The 12,045-nt window shown below is 37.0% G+C and overlaps 1 protein-coding gene across 1 annotated transcript in view; it reads right to left on the bottom strand.

Annotated features, from left to right (window-relative positions):
* Positions 1–11,906, bottom strand: part of CNST (consortin, connexin sorting protein) — a 116,295-nt gene extending 104,389 nt beyond the window's left edge. Inside the window, exon 1 of the mRNA XM_044676413.1 lies at positions 11,682–11,906. The gene's annotated coding sequence lies outside the window, so the exon portion shown is untranslated. The remainder of the gene's footprint in view (positions 1–11,681) is intronic.
* Positions 11,907–12,045: the final 139 nt, after the last annotated feature.

The following is a 12,045-nucleotide window of genomic DNA, read 5'->3' on the forward strand; positions in this document are numbered from 1 at the left end:
TCTCTCTCTCTCTCTCTCTCTCTCTTTCTTTCTTTCTTTCTTTCTTTCTTTCTTTCTTTCTTTCTTTCTTTCTTTCTTTCTTTCTTTCTTTCTTTCTGGAGGGGGGTGTTTGCATAAAACCAAAAATGAAATGGCACCAGCCTTCAAGAAACCTTACAATCAATTTCCTAGACAGCACTAGTTTTATGAATTATCTTACAAGTAACTCCTACCCTTGGGAATCCAGCTTTTTTATCCAGGAATAATTTCCTGGGCTAAATCTCTTAGATAAGGAAGGAGGATCATAGCTACTGCCACTGAGTATTGTGACTAAAGTCACAAAATGGTGGCAGTCCCCCCTCACCATGACAATAAGTTATCTGGATAATAGAGATTTTATGGGAAAAGCTTCTAAAAGTGGAACCCAAGAAGGAGAGAGAGAAAAACTCTGGAATTTTTTTGTACAGTGATTATTGAGAATTGTTTTCTAGATTTGTTTTTATACTCCTAAAAATTCTTTAGATTTTCACATATCATGTGAGTTGCAATCAAGGTTGTTCTTTCCAAGTTATCTTGTGTACTTATATAGGATCTGAAAGAATATATACTCCTCAAGGGCAGAGACAGTCTCACTTTTGTATGGGGGATACAATACAAAATATGCATATTTGTATATAGTATCTGGTATAAAGTTAAGAGGTTACAAATGCTGGTTGATAAGACAGTTATCCATATCTACTGAAGTTTAGAAATAAACCATATTCAGAAGTGATGAGAGATCAAGATAACATTTTATCTCTCAGCTCAGTGCCAATGCCTCTACTTCTTGGAATTCCTAGCTCCATCCAAGTTGGTTCAGCTCGAACACTGCCTCTAGACACAAGGATTTTCCTTAATTCTCCACTTCTATTACATATTTAAAATTTCCATTCTGTTTCTCCCATGAGTATTTCACTAGGGAGCCCATCCTCTGGATTGGCACTGAGCAATACCATTCTATGGGCACCAATGGAAAATGAGGCACAATGAAAAATGTTTTGAGGACCTGAGCTTAAAATTCATCTAACTCCGTGTATACAAAAGACCTGGCAGAGGTCCAAAAAGCAAGCAAGCAAGCAAAAACAACTCAAAAACCTACCATCCCACACACTTAGTATGGTTTTTCTTGAAATAGATTTTCCTGTGGTTTGTGATAAAATGGTCTCTAGTGGTAACAAGACCAGCAGAATGTTATTTAAAACTCAAGAGTTCAAATTTAGTACTAATAAGGCAAACCAAGCCCTTTTCTCTTAGTCATGAAACAATGATTATCTAACCAAAATGGGGAAAGTCACATTATTCTTCTTTTAACTTTTGTTATTTAAGAACTGACACTACAGTTTTAACTCTGGATTAGATCAAATCCATGAAAACCTAAAAAATTTGTTAAAAGAAACATGTAAAATATGTGGAGGATAATTTTCAAGATTGTTGAATTTGGATTAGGGATATCAAAATAATCAAAAATAAATATTTTTTTGCCTTTAAATGACTAAATTTCATAATTCTCTAGTCAGCATAATTTCTTCTAAATTCAGTGTTTTCAACTAACTTAAAATGGGATAATAGTTAGAATACTAGGTGAAGGGTCTAAACAAGTCTTACATTAAGAAACTCCCTCTACCATTGCAGATCCAGAAATCGTTTTGAAATTTACAGTATTAGAAAGTTGCCTGGGGCACTGAGAGGTAATTGCTTACTTATGGAAACCAGAACAATATGTATAAGAGACCCAGATTCAAATCCAGGTTTCCTGATTCTAGTTTGGACTCTCTTCATTACTCACTATGCCTGTCACATTACATATATCATTTGTATTTAGGCATGTCACAAAATAATTATACTGCTTAATTTATTGCAAGGTAACTGCATATTTAAAAGAAAAAATAACTCACATTTGTGATTGGGGATTTTAAAAAGCGGTTGTGCTTTCTTTAAGCTTAAATACTAAAATTCTGTGACAGTGTAAAAATAAATTCTATTCAGATAGTCATCAAGGATATACCTGGCACATAGGTATTCCTGCAAGAAAATTTAATAAATAAGACAATTAAAAAGTATATAACAGGGGGCAGCTGGGTTGCTCAGTGGAGTGAGAGTCAGGCCTGGAGACAGGAGGTCCTAGGTTCAAACCCGGCCTCAGCTACTTCCCAGCTGTGTGACCCTGGGCAAGTCACTTGACCCCCATTGCCCACCCTTACCAATCTTCCACCTATGAGACAATACACCGAAGTACAAGGGTCTAAAAAAAAAAAAGTATATAACAGAGACTTAGTATTAATACTTCCTAAAATAGCATCTATATAATGAAAGAATAATCAAGGTAATTGTTGTTGATCAAAATGACATAACTTTCCAAAACCTTGCTTCTGTCAACTTGAAATCTGGAGACCCCAAGTTTGCCCCTGCCCCCTGAGAACTCAAGTAGCAGGCACACCTGTTTTGGGCTGAACTATAGACCTTAAAGTGTTTGGGGAGCCTAGTTTCAATGGGATTAGTAGGCATAGTCAAATATTGAGTACCTTTATTTGTTTTAGGAGCTTCTCCCATTATATTAACATCCTCTCTTGGGAAGCCCAGCTTTTGGTTTGACCCTTTCCTTTTGTATTTATCATGGCTGAGTGCTCCCACAGCTGCTGGCTGCAACCACTTTGCAGCCTGCTTGCTAGTTCTACCAAGTTCTTCAGACCCCCAAAGTTCTGTCTCTTTTCAGAGAAAGCATCTAGTGCAGTGTCTTCTCCCAGGGATACATAGCTAAAGACCCCAGGGTGTAGGCCCTGTGTAGTCTTTGGTGCTGGGCTCTGTGCATCAACGGTTTATTGGACCTATCCCTTTCCTGATTAAAAGACTTGGTTGTTCTGACTATTTTAATAGTTCTGCATTACTTCCAAATTAACACTTCTTACCATTTGTACTAAATAGTACAAAAATACTGAGAATAGCAGAAAAAAACATAATTTATCAGTATGATGGAAAGTTTTGATGGCTGGCACAAAATATAACATCAAAACAGATATACACACATATGTGTAGATTAGGACAAAAAGGCTTGAGAAATCTCTCATAATTATCAATGTAATTATAAGAATTTGGATTTTAAGTAGTTTTGAATTTGTCGTGAAAAAACTATTTGAAATGTCTAGAAAAACAAAAGTATTCCCTCACTGAAAGGAAAGAATTTTTCCCTAGGGAAATGATTCCTAAATAAAGAAAAAGCAAAACCGGGTAACTAAAAACAAATCCTTCTAGTTCAGAATAATCTTTTTGGTGTCATGTACCCCTATGGCAAATCTGATGAATCATTATGGATCCCATCTGCAAATCAAGTTTTTAAATGGATAAAATAAAAATGCATCGGTTTACAAAGGAAATCAATTATATGGAAATAAAGTCAATGAACTATTAAAAAACAAATCTCAGAATGTCAGATTTAGACAGAAAACTAAATGTTTAGAAATGCCCATAGGCATAATTTAACAAACAAGCTACAACTATGAGTAGGTTTTATTTAGTCACTATTAACAAAGAAGGCACTTTATTCCAAAAAAAAGTGAAAACTACCAGGTTATGAATTAGCTCTTAATAAATTTTTCATTTTTATTTATAAGGAGATTCAAGAAAAATTTGTAGGTGCTATTCCTTTTCCTCTCAAAAAAGAGAAATATAGTGCCGGACAAATTCCCACTCAATCTTCTGCTTAAGTCTCTGCAAAAACTCTCAAGGGATCACAAGATTTTGAAAATCTTCCTAAATATTTCACTTAATGATTAACAAATTTCCTCCCCATCATAGTTATTCTGAAACCCTCTAATCCAGACTTCATTTCCCTATCCTCTACTGCCAAATTCCATATTTGCATTCCCTTCACCCTCCTCCCTTTATCAAAGTACCAACCCAAAACTATCTATTCACTGTGACCCCTGGAAAGCTTGATCCAAAGAGCGGGGTGGGGAAATCTTTCATTTAACTTTTTCATTTTGTACTTCTCCCAAATTCTGGCTTTCTTTGAAATCAGGCTCTGACCCACTTCAAACTTTCACTCATCCCATTCAACTCACTGGCCACTTAAGAACTCCTAACATCACCACTCAGTAACCTCACCTCCTTTAAGGTTCATACAATACACATCCATCACTAAATCAAAATTCTGGAGGATATTGTCTATAGACTTCCAGGACACTCCCCTTCCTCAATGAATTAAATACTTGAGCTCACAATCTCTCTCTACCTTCAACTCTTGCCCTTAAATCAGAGACTTCAACATTCATACTCTTACTCCCTCAGACACTCTAGACCAGTGATGACAAGCCTTTTAGAGACTGAGTATTCAAACTACAACCCTCACACCACATGTGAGGCCCCTGCCTTATCCTAGACAGGGAAGAGAGGAAGTGCTCCTATTGAGCTGCGGGGCAGAGAGATGGGTCATGTGAGAAATGTCTTCAGGTGCCAGTGGAGAGGGGGAAGGATGCAGTCCCCTCTGGCATGTATACCATAGGTTCACAAAAATGGCTCTAGACTATCACACAATAGCTTGTTAGTAAGTCTGCCTGCCACAAGTCTCTACTCTAATCCATTCTTTATTTAGGCATTAAAGTGATTTTCCTATATCACAGCTATAACAATGTGACTAACCTCCCAACTCAATAAACTTCAATGGGTCCCTCTCACCTAAATCCTTTTTTGGGGATTCAAAGCCCTTCATAACCTAAACCTTCTCTACCTTTCCAGTCTTCTTACACTTCAGACCTCATCATATACTCTTCAATCAGTGACACTAGCCTCTTTACTGTTTTAAAAACAAGACACTCCATCTTCTGACTGGGCATTTTTGCTGGCTGTTCCCCACACTTAGAATGCTACCTAGAATTTCTACCTTCTGGTTTCCTTCAAGTTCTAGCTTAAGTCTCATCATCTTTAATAAAATTTTCCTAATTCCTCCTAATTCTAGTACTTTTCCTCTGTTTTCTATTTTTTTCTGTATGTACTTTGTTGATAGGCAGATATTTGCACGTTGTCTTCTCAATTAGACTGTGAGCTCCTAAAGACGGGGACTGTTTTTTGTCCTTCTTTATATCCCTATTGCCTAGCACATAGTAGGTACTTAATAAATTGTAATATATGTCCGTGACATTCAAAGACTTTTGAATGACACTCAGCAAATTACATTAGAAATCCATATGATATCTTACAGTGCATGGTGGAACCTCTAATGGTTACAAGGCATGGGTTCATGAGCTGTGGCCAAATGAGCCTTTTAATTCTAGAAATTTTTTGTCATTTTCAGACTTTGCCTTAGTTGTTGTATTAGTGTCTATGCCAGGCTTTTATCAGGGGAAAACTTACGTATATGCATACTGAGAATCCTGACCATGTTAGAGATATGATATATTTAACTTTTAAATAATGGATGTGATTTTTTTTTTAAGAAATGCATACTGTTACATTGTTTAATAGGGTTTGAAAAATAATCTTTTTTATTTCCCCCTCTTCTCTATTGTTTTGTTAGTTTTTGTTATGATTTTTTTAAGTGATCAATAACTTTATTTATTTATTTATTTGTTTGTTTGTTTATTTATTTATTTGCTTTTATTTATTTATTTAAACCCTTAATTTCTGTGTATTGGTTCCTTGGTGGAAGAGTGGTAAGGGTGGGCAATGGGGGTCAAGTCACTTGCCCAGGGTCACACAGCTGGGAAGTGGCTGAGGCAGGATTTGAACCTAGGACCTCCTGTCTCTAGGCCTGGCTCTCAATCCACTGAGCTACCCAGCTGCCCTGTTATGATTTTTTAAAACTTTTTTATGGAATTATACCTGATATTTGCTACTGAAGAATCAGTTTACAATATCTAACAGCTCTAACAACACTGCATATCCCAAAGTTAGATTACTGTAGCCTGCCATTGTTTATTAAATTTTTTGAGTCTGATACCAAGAAAATTACAAAGAGTCTGCTAACAAGCTATTGATCAGTGCTGATAAGCAGAGGATTCCAGATGTCAATCAAACCTATAGGAATGATAAATGTTAATGCCAAATGGGAGAGTTGACTCAGAGAAGAGATGAAAGAGCGATTGTTCAGCAAAATTTTGAGGTAGACCTTGTTTGACAGCCTATAAGACATGAGAATATCCTTATCTGGCTCTGACTCCAACTTGCTATCCTTATGGCTCTTTTATAGAGAAGAAATCAAGAGTAGAGGACCACGTTCCCCTTTTTGTCAAGACTTCTGTCCTTTTTTTCCCTTTCTTTGGCATGAGAATTTTCTTTGGTCATGGCAGATGGTAACTGCAATATTGTTGCATCTGACCTACATATTTGTAGGATATAAACTACTTCCACCAGACCTTGAGTATGTATTAGAGACTTGTTATAATTTGTATTTTTATACATATATTTTTTTCCTCTTATTTTTGGGAGAGGTGATTCATATATAATTCAGTGCATTATTGAATTAGTAACCTAGTCTTACATCTTTATGAAGTATATTGTGATTGTAAATGAATATCTATTCTTTTGGATCGTTACTTTGTGTTATATATATTTTGTGTTATAAAGTTATATATGTAGCATTAGATCCTAGCCAGTATCTTAGCGTGTGTGTGTGTGTGTGTGTGTGTGTGTGTGTGTGTGTGAAGTTTGGGGGAGGGGGGGCCTGTGAAATTATCCTAAAGATCCATAGACTAAAATCTTTTTAAAGCAATTTTAGGGAAAGATATTTCCATTAACCTAGACCTGGAAAGCAGATCTCCTGGAAATGATGCTGTAAGGACCATCATGATTCCAGATAGACTAAAAAGGATGACAGTAATAGAGGATATAACCAAGAAATCAAACACATCATGAGACTGAGTAAGCCTTTGGATATAATGATATGAATTGTGGGGGATTGGGCCCTCCATTTATTTCTCTCCTTCCCATCATTTTGTCTTGGTTGTAAAACCCTTGTACAAAAAAAAACTGGAATGCTCCCTAATGGTTCCTTATCAATGAATCCATTAATCATTTCTTAATATATTAAGAAACATCCAAATATGGTTAGACCCTCCATGAGATATATAATATCTTTGGGCCTTTATGCATCCTGGTGAGACAATCCTGAAATGTATATTATATATGAGATGATTCACTGGGGAGACTACTATGTTAACCTCCCAAAGAATCAGTAGAAGGAGGGAACTGTGTGAAATTAACATAAATTTGTATTCCTCTTTCCTTTTCAAAAGGAAAATTTTTTAAATCCATTTCAGTCTCAGCTCCACCCTTTGGATATGCATGTGTGCATGTGTGCAATAGGAGGATCTTAAGAGGCTCCATGGCATCCCAAAGGACTCTTGCCTCTTGTCCCATGTGACTTTTAGAGTCCAGAAGACAGGCCTCTGACTTGAATTGAGGTCAAGTCTGTCCAACAAGGGAGATCCAGAAAGAGTGTCCTCACTGGGGTTATAAGATGGAGATCAAGGAAGCAATTTGGTCTCTTGGCTAGGAAGCAGCAGGAGATGTGAGGTGAATGGTAAACTCAGATTAGCTAGGTAACTGGGTATGTGATTAGGCGCCTTCTCTCTCTCCAACCCACTTTCACTATCTAATAAAAAAATTATAAATTAATTTAGTCTCTGGAGAATTTTAATCCTAACACTGACATATATATGAACTAAAAAATTCCCTCATAAACAGTCAACCCTCGATCAATAAAAAAAACTTCACTGGAGTACTTAAATATTGAATATAGTATCACAGATTTAAGAAGAGATCTTTTGAAGTCATCTAGTTTAACTCTCTTCATTTTACAGATGAAAAAAATTCTGTTCTAGAGGAGCTACATGATTTGCCCAAAGTTTCAAACTCAGGAAATGGCAGAGCTGACATCTGAAATCAGGCCTTCAGACTTCAGATCCAACACTTTCTCAACTGCAACATACTGCTCCATAGAACATATCTTTTACACTGAAAGGAAATGTTTGATGGAAAAACTATATGTCATTGGCATCAATAAAAACATTTTCATCCACAGAAGACAGCATTTTTATATGTAGTTTTTCTTTAATGATACATGTGATAATTCAAAACAAATTGTATATAATGATTTCTATAGATGGATGTTTATTGGTTTCCTCAATGACATGATATTCTACCACTCAAGAGGTAGTTTCATAGGATTAGAGATTAGAAATGGAAGCCATCTAGACCAACCTCTTCATTTAACAGAAAAAGAAACTAATGCTCAAAGAGGATAAGGAGGATAGATGTGAAAAGACCACTGATTCTGGAATTGGTAAGACCCAAGTTCAAATCTAACCTCAGATATCTACTGGTTATATGACCCTGAGTAAGTTACTTAACCTCTGTCTCAGTTTCCTTCTCTATAAAATGAAGAATAATAATACCAATTTCCCAGGGTAGATTGTAAGGATAAAATATTTGCAAAGTGCTTTCCAAACCTTAAAGCATTAGATAAATGCCAGCTATCATTATTATTATTTTGCCCAACCCCCAAACCCCCCCCCCCAAGTAATAAACAGGAGAATCAGGATATGAACCTTTGTCTCTTAATTCTAAATTTCAGTCATAGCAGGACATTGCTGTATTTATTTCACATTAAGGGTAATCAAGTCCATGAGGCTAACATTGATATGTAAGTTATAAAACAATAGCTAATAAAATAAAGGCAGTGAGAACATGGTGCTCCTGAGGTGGAGCTGATCTCTATTAGGATCAGTTTACTTTAGAGCCAATTCCCAAGGAGGTGTTCTTGTATGGGATCTAAGCAAAAGGTTGTCTGATGCCAACTATCACACCTACTGGAAAAATAACTCAAAACGCAAACCCAGAGAGTGTGTCAATAACTTGATACTTATATCTTATATGCATATAGGTGGTTTTATAAGATAAAACCAGAAACCAAGTTGATAATACTACTACCATTTTTCTTGTATCACTGTTGGATTTCCAGTCTATTACAGTTATAATTACTTTCCTCATCAACAATTTTATTTCCTGTCACAAAGTTAACAAAGTCTTTTAACTGTGACTGAAATGGACTTTGAATTTTTAATTCAAAATGAGAGAATACTGGCTGGGGCAATAAAGACCACAAAGAAATTTCACCTTTGGAGGTTTTAGTTTCCCATATTTAATATTAATAGTTTAATGCATAGAATTTAATTCATCACTGCCTAGCTGTATGATCCTGGGCAAGTCACTTAACCCCAACTGCCTAGCCCTTGCCACTCTTCTGCCTTGGATTCAATGCTTAACTAAGACAAAAAGGGTTTTTAAAAAAGTATTTAATTCATAAACTCCTAAACTATGCCATGGCTGGCATTCGGATGTTAAATAAAAGTAATAATGACACCTCAGGAAATGACTGGGCACTTGATTCATCTTATGATCCTCATTGAATTACTAACTACTCAGCACCTGTTTGTCCCCAGTCTTAATAAGGCCACACCCAGAGAAAAAGACTTCTTGGAACTCAATCTGAAGAGAAACTTCTTAGTTCCAACATCACAATCCTATAGCACCAGTTCTGATAGCAAGCAAAACCCCTGAATCTTTGACATTTTTTAGTTTCTTCTTTTCATACTCTAAACCCCAAGAAAAAGATAAAAAGACATTTTTCTTCCCTCCTTTTAATGTTATTAAAAAGAGCAAGAGAAGAAACATCAAAAAGTCAGTAGATTCTAGGAAATAAAATAACATTGGCACAAGTTTTGTTCTATTTGTTCCATAGGCTCAAAGATTTAGTTAAGAGCTGAGAGGGCCTCAGACCAGTTAGTGCAACTCCCTTATTTTATTTATATATGAGGACATTGACCCAGGTTGGCTAAAGGTAATCACATAGGTAATGTCAGAGGTGGAATTTGACCATAGGTTCTCAAACTCCAAAGACAGAGCTCTTTACACTACCATATGATCTTCCTTTTGCAGAAAAACAAAAAAAGAATAAAGAATAAAAATACCATGGAGTTTTTAAGAAAATTAAAAGGGGAACCACACCATATTTTCCTAAATGTTGATTCTGAGAGTCATTCATTTTAGAAGCAGTAAAACACATATTACATTTCTTAACAATTTATCAATGGCTGGAATTTCTAATAAGTGAAATCTATAAAACTTCAATTCTAATTTAAAGCACTTCCAACACAATTAGAAAAATCTTCATCATAAAATGCACATACAATAGAAATTCATTGGCCAGCCATACATAAAATTTCCTTCTTTCCCCTGAAATAAAAGGAAAATTAAATCAGCTCTTTAAAAAAATAGGTCAGCTACCAACAAGTTTATGAAACGGAAAAACAAACTTCAGAAATACATCCTATTAAAATAACTGGGGAGATTAATGCTAAAAAAATAGTGAATGACTTTTTCTTTTTACTGGTGAGTTAAATTCCCATTCTACCATAAAACTCTGACTTTAAATTTTTTGTGCCACAAGAACTCTTTGAAAAAGTGTGGTGTATTTTTAAGTTTATAAAAATAGTAAAGTAAAGGGGAACAAAAAAAGTGATGGCTGGGCAAAGCCTAGTGTCTTTCATTAAGTACTTAAATCAGAAGGTAAAAAAATCAGATCTTCCAGAGTAATGAGAATAATGTGATGTTTAAAAAAATGTGTAAACTTCAAAAAGAAGTGCAGAAGCATAATAAACACTCAGAAAATGACTAAAGATCCTTTCACAGTAGTACTAACAAATCTTTAATCCAAGGAGTTAATTATCAGTTTAAGGTAAATCAGTAGGCAATAAGATCTTCAGACTTGGTGATTATTTAATATACGATACATTGTTTAGAAACTCTTTCTTTCCTCCTAAATTATCAATCTCCTTTTATAAGCTATAGCTTTGATTAGATATAATTTTCTGCTCCTCTACCCCTACCTCTTATCGTGGGACAGAACTAGCTTTCCTTTGCATCTCTCAACTCTGAAATCGCTCTAAAAGAATTGGGTCTTCTTTCACTGCCCAATAGGTAGGAAGACTGCCAAAATTTCCATTATAGCATCCTATTTTTAGATCCTTTGGAACTGGTCATCAAAACTGCGCTCCAAAGCACAACTTGTTTGACCATCTTTAGGCTATACTTAAGCAAGTGGTTTAGCATTCGAAGTATGAGTGCCTTTCCTAAAAAAACAAAAGCAAAAAAACACTGGGATTCGATTTGATTCAGTTAACATTTTAAAGTACTTAATTTTTCTTGGTTTCATTCAAATATCAGAACATTTACTGAACAATAATGATTATTTCTGGACACGAGCATTTTAGAACACAACAATAACAAAATGCAACTAGGCAAACGAGGCATTCAAATGCTCCGGCTAGGCAGGAGGAAGTAGTGGATGACCGTGGTGGGGCGGGAGGAGGGTAGGTGGTCTTGATAAGCCCAGGAAAGAGTCAGCAAAGGTGTATTTGGAAGGAAACAGCAATATCTTTTCCTCTCTTACCCCCCACCTAGGAGGGGGGAGGAAGAGAAGTAGACAGGGGCACCCCCAAAATGTGGAGGCGCTCAGTAGAGGTAGTGATCCCATAGGGCCGGAGGGATGCGGGTGCGCGGGAAGACGGGCTGGGGGCTTTGGGCAGAAGGTGGGGCCTCGACCGCAGCCCCCTCTCTCAGTCCGCAGCCCCCTCTCTCAGTCCCCCCCCCAATCACCCCAGCCTCCTTACCTTACTCACCTAAGCGTGCAGCTACGGAGTCCAGAATGCCGTCAAAGACCCGGGCGAGCTCCAGCTCCGCGGGCTGACATGGCCGCCTCCAAGCTGTCACAGCATTAGGTTCTCCGGAGGCGGCTGGGGCTCTTATGGGTTAGATCCTCCTCCCGACTCAGCTGGCTCTTTTAGACTGGCTCGCTCCCGGGCTAGAGCCTACGAGCCGGAGGCCGCGGAGCATAGAGCGCGAGTGGCTAGAGCGGCCCCCTCGGAGGTGCCACAATCTTAGAGTGACGAGTCAGGACAGACGCCCAGCGTCTCCCCTCCCACCTTTGCTCAAATCCCAAAGGCGTACCGAGAGTGGGAGGAAGCGGAAGTGGGT

Source organism: Gracilinanus agilis, chromosome 4 (assembly GCF_016433145.1).
Source record: "Gracilinanus agilis isolate LMUSP501 chromosome 4, AgileGrace, whole genome shotgun sequence".
NCBI lineage: Eukaryota > Metazoa > Chordata > Mammalia > Didelphimorphia > Didelphidae > Gracilinanus > Gracilinanus agilis.